We start from the raw sequence: 9,608 nt of genomic DNA, 5'->3' as shown, positions 1-9,608 counted from the left end.
CAAAACTCAGTGTTCCTAGCTCTCTGAAGAGATTTAGCCCCAACATGCCTTTAAACACACAGAGGAGTTAAAGGGGAGAAAAAAAAAAATCAGAGCAGGAATTGCTTTTGTTTTCTAATTTCTCACCTAAAAGAGTTATGTTTCTTAACTCAGCAAAATAAGATGCTAAAAAGTGAAACAGCAGTAGGGTTAAACCGACAGAACTTCTGTAAAACAACAGTTAAGATTTAAGCCTCTCAAAGTAGGCAGCATTAAACTATCCAAATTGYTTGTAGTTTTCTTTGTGCCAGTTTTTCTTATTATGGCCATTATAAATTCATGATTCTCATTTGTTTTTCATTTTGATTCAAGCTCACTAGGTGTAACTGATGGCATTAGAACAGAGCATGTTTAAACTCTTACCAACAAAACCAAACAAACAACTTTCATGCATACCAAGAATAAGTTTTTTCATGTAAAAAACAGTTAATTTTTCAAATTTCCAGATTTTCTATGAGCTGTCAGTGACTAACCCAATGGCCATATAAGGAAAATGAAYGCATAGGCTTGTATATGTGTGTTTGTGTATAAATAAATAAATATAAAAAACCTCATGATAACAACAGGGCTGTTAATTAACTGCTGATTTTTTTCTGTAAGCTACTTGTTGTAGGATGTAAAAATAAACATTTTAGCTACTTAAACACCAGGAATGTACAGCTAATGCAGGTCTGATTACACCGGTGCCAACGATCATTAATCAAATAGTCAGATCCACAATAAAAACAAATAGATTTTTGAAATGCCCTTATTACAACATTAACAAGATCATGTAACTATGCTAAACAATATTTTTCAAACAAATCATGTTTTATAATGACAGTTTCTCATTAGGATATGGTTCATTTCTAGACTTTTTTTCCCATTACAGAAATGACTTTTTGCCTTTAACACATGTTAACTTATTATGCAGATGGCTTAATGATCTTGTATTCGTAAATGTGGAAACTATTCTTAGTTATGTTAACTCCATACTTATTCAGAAAATCTGATTGTTTCAAGTTCTTTGAAGCAGTGGTTTGATCATGAAAACCGTTTGTTGTTCACAGAGCTGCCTTAATGTACTCATCTCTTCAGGAAAAAGAAATAAAACCTTGTGTTACATATTCTACACTTACCAGCAGAATAGTTGTTCCATTAAAACAAGAATGTGGGTAGTGTATCAGTGAATTCATCTTCTAAATAGCAATATTTGCACATATGCCTAGGAAGCTATTTGCCTTTCTTGATTAGTAATTATGCAATAAATTGGGAGTAACTGTCACATTAGAAGTAAAGTATTACTTCAATATATCAGAATAATTTTTAATTAGGGAGAACTACCAAAGGGATTGCGTTTAAGAAAACAAAGCACAGAGCTACCACATAGCTCCATCTATCCCAGAAAATTCTGTTCCCTGAGCTGTTGCAGTCTGGAAAATAACGTTCCCTGAACTAAATCTCCTCCCAACCAACTCTATGAGCCTCAGTATTTCACATTAATTAAGAAGTGGTCCCCTACATCTTTTCCCCCCAATCTCTTCTCCAAGCTTTATAAAACCTTCAAAGAAGAAAGCTCATGAGCAACGTATTTTTATGGTTAAATAAGAAATCCTATTCATCTAGGAGTGGGCAACAGTAGGGAAGTACTGAAAAGTACTGCCCATAATACCAAATAAGTTTTCATTTGGTCTGTAAGCCAGAAATAAATACACTTTAGTCCTTTTTCCTTAAGTAAAACAAAAATGTCCAGTACAGTATTTGATGCCTCTTCACATTTTACTTTTCAATTAGTAATTGAGCTGGTTTTGAATATTGCTCATACATTCAGACTGTCAATAATTTCACTTTCCTTAGATGCTGGTAAGGAGCGGCACTTAGTTAAAAATCCTYCATATCTAGGCAATGATTAATTCCATTTCGGTTGTCCTATCTCTTTAGCAGAGAGGGTCCTGAGTTTCACTGAACTTGTATTACCATATAGAATTTGGACTGTGAGTATTTCACTCTAGACACCATTGTCACTTGATCTTGATTGACTGAAATTTCTGTATTTCCTAGGCTTTAGGTTTTTAGGATATTACTGGCTTAATCATTGCTTAACCCTTACCAGTATAATGTTTTTTTAACTAATACAAATTAAGGATACTTAAGCYAAAGCTACAGGGCAGAATTTTCAAGACTCCCTGGGTGGATTTCTGGTTCTGCCCCCTTGAGAGTCAGCAGAGGTGAGGGCTAACTCCCTTCAAACCTGTCGGAAGCTCTAGTCCCCAGGTAACCGTGTATAAGGACTTTTTGCTAGCAGAATTGGATGGAGACAAWTTTTCCTTTCTCTCATTTATATGATTGCCTTTGGAAATACATATCAACCTGCTAAGTGCATCTGACATACAGTTTTCTGGCAGACAGAAAAGAACATTTTTCAATACAAACATCTTTACAACATGAGGTCATGGTGACATGTCAGCTGTTTGTGACAGTACGCCGTAAATAACCAGAAGTGGTGGAAATCTAACTTATAACACTTTAATATTATATGAGATCAGAGAAGAAAAAAACCTATGAATTGAAACTCTGARAAGAGCATGTTTTTCACTTAGCAATTTTATTTTTAAAGGAATATTAAATAACTTACTTAAATGTGTACACCATGTGATTCCATGTATGCATGATTTCATTTCAATAGATTTTCATAACTAATAACAACCTACCTACAAAAAGTCTGAAAAACTGAGAAACACCATCCTGTTTCTTTCKGTAGAAAGTCAATGCACTATGGGAAAAAAAAAGTCTTTTTTTGTTCCTAGTGTCACTCCTATTTCTCCTAGCTTTTGATTTTAAAATTTAGGCTTTCATGGTTATTAACTTTGTAAATAGGAATCATGGCATGTCTAGTTTATAATTTTAAGACATTTTTTAATGACAAAAGGATATAYGCATTTTAGGTAATAGCAATATGATAGAATTATCAGATTGCATGCCAGGCCATCCATAATAATAGGCTAAATTATATGAATCAGTGGTGGAAACAATGTTTGCATTGTTATTACACCCACAGCTAACTGCTTGTATATGCTCTCAGTTTTAGCTTAGCTTGCTTAGTAGAAAGAAAGAGGCTTGTGCTTTTTAATATAAAAGAAGTCAGCACAAGAGAACAGTTGTCCCTTAGTAAAAACTTTTTATTATGGAAATAAGAAACTTACTTTTGCACACAAATACATGCATACTTGCAAATTTAACTTTCTCAGTTCACTTTTCCCTGTTTCATCCACTCTGATTTTAATCACTGGGAACTTCCTTGACCTCATAAATATCACAATTTAGTATCTTATTGATTAATTGCATTTATCTAAGCTGATTTTAGATGTTTATTTCTGTACACCCCAAAAGATATCCGTCTGGATTAATTTTTTCAGRGTTACTCCTGTGCACATGCCTCTGTTCTTTTTTTGGACAAATAGTAACAGTGCACCTCCAGGTACACATTTCTATATTAATTTATAGAAACAGCAACTTCACATCATTCAATTGTGTGAATGAATTATTGATTTTTCATTTAAAGTTTAYCCTGTGAAGTTACAGGACAACTTCTTTCCATTTGCTACCCGTAACATAAAACGGTGAAATTTTTGTTAAATGCCACTCTTGCATTGAATTACTTGTCTGTTCAGCTATGATTTGAGTAAAAATAGCCCTCAGTACAGAAGRGAAGGGGTAGTGGCTGAAAGATTGCCTTTAGTGCCTATATATAAAAGCATAGGGTTGACCACACTGYGGCATAGCTGACAAGGAGGCACAGAATAATCACCAAAAGAACATCTCCTAGTCAGATTCGTTTGTGCCTATCTGCTGCGATAGATGTCACGGGAAGCAACACGATCTCCTCTTAAACTTCAGAGAAACTTGAGTTTAGAGGTTGACTCTACTTAAAAACATCYGTCTTAAAACTGGTTTGGTGTTGGACACACTGCTGCTCTTTGCTGTTCTCCTCCCCTGGAGCTGAATGTTCAAGTCATCACATGATGCAGTAGYTGATATTCTCCTTTGTTTTGTGCTTTAAAATAACAGCTACTGATTTTGGTACTGAAAAAGCCACTTGTGTCTTTCAGAAGATACGGGCTGGGCTCATAGATATATTTTTTAAAATAGCAAGAGCTGTGGTCTGTGTTYCAAAACTATCTATACTCTATGTTCTGACTTGAATGAAAAACTCCGGGATCAATCTGATGAGAAAATTCTTTCTTTACTTAAAACTGTCAGCCTTTTCCTTTGCTAAACCTTTTCTTCTTGTGRTTCAAAACTAAAAAAATTATTTTTAACTTATTAAAACATGCCTAATATGTTTGAGTATTCAAAAGCTTGCTCCAGACCTACTCAAGTACTATTCCTTTTTTTCCACCTTCATGCTGTTTGCATGGCTTAAGCTAAATTAAAGCACATGTTGATTTACTTTGCCTGTGATCTCTTAGAAAAATTGGATGCTGAATATCCCATAAAGCTTGTTTGAATGTTAGTCTTTCATAACTCTTAAAATAATGCAAATGCTTTTGGTTTCTAGAATTGTACTGGAGTTGTGAAAGGAAGGATATCAGGCTGGTTACTGGTGCTTGRGATAGCTGGGATATTGGGAAATACYTGAGCACAGTTACTGGTGACACATCCTGTGTTCAGAAGGCAACGAAAATCTGTGTAGTCACAAGGAAGGGAATTAAGTCTTCCCGATTTATACTGGGCTGCAAACATAAAAGTATAATAGGGGCTACAGAATGTTGCTTTCTTTTAAATTTATCATCTTTTCTGTCTTAAAGAAACAACTTTGTACAACATACCCTTCTGATTAAATACATTGTGTATTACATCATGATTTGCAAAGGGCTGCTCTGTCTTTAAAGAAACTGAAGACAAGAATAGCATATAGGCTTTGTAAAATAAGATGTTAACAATGATTCAGATGAAGTCTGTACCTGTTAGTTTCGAACTACTGAATTTTATAGTTAAKGTTTCTTACCTGCTTTGGATATGCACCACAGAAATATCCATCCTTGCACCTTGTCCTTATTCATTCCTCTCACGGTAGCCAATGAAGAAAGGTATTTCTGGAACAGGCATGTTGAAGCGGTGGCCTACGATGGCGATTCTAGGCAGTGAGCAGGAAAGCCTCATTCTCTTCAATGACTGCTGAAGAAATTAACAGAAACTGCCCTGCTAAGCTAGCTTTTGAGGATAYGCAGCACGATTCAATAGGGTATTATAAAAGGAGTGAAGGAGTTAAATCCACTTACAGCTCAGGCAGTCCTGGGATAACCTTCACATCTGTAGCAGAAATAGCAGAAGAAGTACTGTGTTTTGTAACATCTTCTGAACAGCACTTCGATGCGTCTCTCAGCATGCACTTGAGCAGCTCTAAGCCATATGCACTGACATGCAGACATCTACTAGGGTGTAATATGAATCCCTAATGAACTGAGTGCTAATAGGCTTTCACTGACTTTCATCATTGCAGTAAATACCTATTTAGACTGAGTCTCCCAGCTGTACCTTTTCACTGCTTCGATTACCTGCTCACTCAATATAATGGCTCCTTTGGGAYAGGTTGTTTGGGTACTGCAGCTTCTGGAGGTAGGGAAGTGTTGAGGTTGCACCCACTGCTTCCAGTGTGTCTGTGTTCCATGAGCAAGCTCTAATGGGAAAACCACTAACAGCAGGTGCATGCAGGCAGCAGGGCTGCTGCTGTTCTGCATCTCCTGCAGTTTTTTGTGCTTCTGGGAATACATGCAGTCTAAAAACATTTTGTCTCTTAGGATGCACGTAGGTTTGCCTCTGCTTGAAAGTTACCTTCRCTCTCTACTTTAACCTAAACTAAACAACTGTAAGTGTTTCTGGTTCAGTGTAGGATGTTTATTCTGAAAAAAATAAGACTCTATCATGTTAGTTTAAGCTAGAGTCAATGCTGCATCAATTAATACTGAATTACAGTATTTATACACTAATACAGAGCAGCCTCAGATTTGTCATGTTTGGCCTCTGGCTTTGTGGCTGAATTGCAGCCTACTGTCAGTGTTTGTTTGTACAGTTGTGCTAATTATATTAGTATGTGTTGAAAGAGTGTCATGATGTTTATTATATTTATTACAGAGGAAGAGGACTCTTTGAGATATTTTAAATCCATGACAGAGAAGAGTATAAAACAAATCAAAATTGCATCTGTTATGCTCGAGGGTGAATACTGACTCTGTTTGTTGCTAATGGAGGTAGTCTAAGTGGTAGAATCGTTACCGATATTTTAAATAAATTTAGCTTCAACAGTGCCACTTTCTTTGTAACCACAGGAGAGAGGAATGGCCTCAAGTGAAAGCTGTGCTTTTTTCGTAAGCAAAGCAGTGAAATCAGATGTGTTCTTTGCATTTCAAAATGTAAAACAAGCTAAAAACCCTTGGAAATTCATAATTGTTTAGAGTGGCTACTTTGATCTGGCACTGTGATCCACAAAATAGCAGATATTAAGCCTTTAGCCGTAGATCACATCAGCATCCCAGAGCACAGAAATAAGTCCTTTTCTTGTGCAAATGGAATCGTGTGAATGGATAAGAATAGTGACTAGATCTACTCTTGTTATTAACATTTTTCAAGTGTTGTGAATATTACATAAATTTCTCTTGATTTTTGAAAGTCCTGGTCATAAGYTGTCCTGAGAACGTATACCTTTCTGGACTTGCATTCTGCCTCATTGATCAGCACAGAGCTGCACAGAGACCAAATCTAARGTATTCTAGTTTTCCTGGCTTTTGTTTTGAAAACACTTCTGTCCAGCCTGTGATAAACAAGACTCCCCATATCAGGCAAGTGTAGGGCTACTTTGTGCAGCATGGCAGTCACTCAGATTTGTGGTGTGAGCTGAATTCAGTATGAAAAGAAAGGAAAGACGATTCTGAAGGACTTCTGTACTGTAGTCGTGAAAAAGAAAATGAGCATTAGTGGATTTTTAAGCATAGAATGAGTCTGGTTTTCAACTCGGAGCACAAAGGAGCTTTATACATAGAACTAACAAGCTTACTGAACAGTTTTATGTTAGCATAGTAAAGAACTCTATGCCAGTATTTTTATCTTCCTGTAAAGTAATTGCCCAGTTTCTGCTAAGGAGTGTTTGAATTCACAAGCTACCTTCTGYGCAAGTATTTATCTAGAAGAAGCAATGCTATAGAAAACTCATTCATAGAGAAGAGAATTACTTTATTTATTGCATTTCAGACCAGAACAGCTGTGGGATAATTTTACTGCGGGCAAGTGAAGGAAGAAACCCACCTTTCTGCTACCTTGATTCAAGGATCTGTTATGCAGTTCATATTGGGACTGATCTGCATTACATCAGCCTCCTGTGTGTTGTGCCACAGCCTGGGAAAATCTACAACTTCTGAATCGGTGAGTGTGACAGAGGTACACCTTTTCCCCACATCAGCACTGGTGCCAGTATCAAGGTCGGGCATTGGTATGTTACCAGGTGATTCTAGGTCCACTGTAACAGGTATAAGTTATGAGTGATGCACTTCAATTTAAATTGCTTATGGAATACATAATGGCTGTGAGGATGTTTAGGTCATTGATAGTTATGAAAATTGGATTTTGAGTAAGCTGCTTTATGCTTGTTATTTCTGAGAATATTCATTTTAAACAAGGAGAAAGAATAAAAATTGCTTTTTTTCTAAGCAGATTTAAAGTATCAAAAGTGTCTTTGGAGCTAATCCAGTGCAACTTATTTTCATTCATGAGTGTAAAGTCTTATTGAACTGCGACCCCAATATATGTCAGCCTAGGCAAGAACACTGAATGAAATGTGCAGCTGTGATGCTGCACTGCTGCTGGAGTGGTGAGCTGTTCTCGGGTGTATGGCCTTCGTTCATAGCTCTGACCTTAAGAATTTGCTTTATYTTCCTTGCTCTATGCCTCTGTCCACTTAGTGTGCATAATTAATTGAACCACTTAAAAGGGTCATATTTTAACCTTTAAAGTTTTAATCTTTGAGCAGGACAGCGCATCTGAATGTTCTTCACAAAGRTGTRTGGGCAGGATTTTATTAGCTAATCTTTTCAATGTTCTTTGAAAGCTTTGTTTTTTTTYCTGTCTTCTACCCAAAAGCCTTTTGAACACGGCTGTTGTATTAGAGTTGTAATACAGAGGTAAATTTACACCTGTACCCAGAGTTCTTCTGAGAAGAGAATGTCTAGGAACCTGATGTGGCTCCATAGCAATCTTTRCAACGACACCTGGAGCTGACCTTGAGGTTGTCTATAGCCAATCTAAGGTGTGTGAACCTTTTCCTGCCCCTGTCCTGTAGCCAACTGATCTGTCCACATTTGTGCCTTATATCAATCAGTCTAAATGCAGTTTGCCACTGGTTTTGCGCAGCAGAGTAAGGAAGAGATGAACAAGGTGTTAATGAATTGCTGTATCTGCTGCACCTGTGCTGGATGTCTATGCCYAGATCACCCAGCTTTCTATCGTATTGGGAGGCATGGAACTGAGAYTGGTTTGAAACTGAAATTGGGCTGGGCTGCCCAGCAAAGGGGGTTTCCCATGTACGTTATGAAGAGATATTCGTTTGTGGGTGAGCTTAACAATCAAAGTAAGGATTTAGGTGTAGCTACCAAAGCAAYTGGCTAGCTCTAATCCCAAACTGAGCTTCACCAGTAGAAGCATCTTACTTCATTGAGCAGGTTTAAACTCAGGTAGTCAAGTTATTTGTAGCAATGGCCCTRTTGCTGACTTGCAGCATGACCTTGGTTGACTGCAGAATTCTGTGCCTGAGTTTTGTTATTTATTCATTAAAATAATGCTTTTAATGGAAAAATTGCATTCAGAGTGCTGAGTATTATATGAAAGAAGCAAGACTAGTAACTGCCGAATATGTTGAATGGAGTCAACTTAGCATGATAACTCATGCTACTGACAATCCAAATATTTGTATGAAAACAGGAGTTTTTTTAAACAAATCTTTGAGTAAATGATAGTCAACATGAAAGATACAGTACTACAGATGAACAGCCTGTTTTTCTTGCAGAAAACCAAATCAATAAATCAATATGCGGCATCTTTAAATGAAAAGGATATTTTCCCAGTTTACTATTTCTCTTACTTTCTAAGGTGAAACTGCGTATATCTTCTTACTCAGCCCAGCATTCTTACGAAGGAGGAAGCATTTCTATTCCTAAGCAAATCATACACTGTTCTTCATAGTAACAACTCTGCAAGTGTTCACATTTCACTGCAGTTGTAAATAGAGGCAGATTCTCAGCAGATGAACACGTGCTCTAGTGGCTAGCATGTGTTGAGGGGCTGTTGCCCTGTACTAGCCTGTATTGCAGTCACATCTTTATTCTGCAGTGTAAACACATCTATAGGGTGCAATCCTGGGAAATGATACTCTCTTYGGGAACTTCTGCTGGTGTTATAGTCCTTGTGCTTCCTTCAGAGTCCCAACTTGAACTTCAGCCCTGCCTCCGAGGACTGAAGATGGCTGAAAGCCAGTTCCTGTCTCCTTTCTCCTCAGAGTAGCATTAAAACCTGGCCCAAAGCAATTGATTTTAATGATATTT

This window comes from Rhea americana, unplaced genomic scaffold, assembly GCF_003343005.1.
Source record: "Rhea americana isolate MKP2758 unplaced genomic scaffold, rheAme1 scaffold_4, whole genome shotgun sequence".
NCBI classification, from domain to species: domain Eukaryota; kingdom Metazoa; phylum Chordata; class Aves; order Rheiformes; family Rheidae; genus Rhea; species Rhea americana.
Note: the sequence above shows the minus strand (reverse complement) of the source record.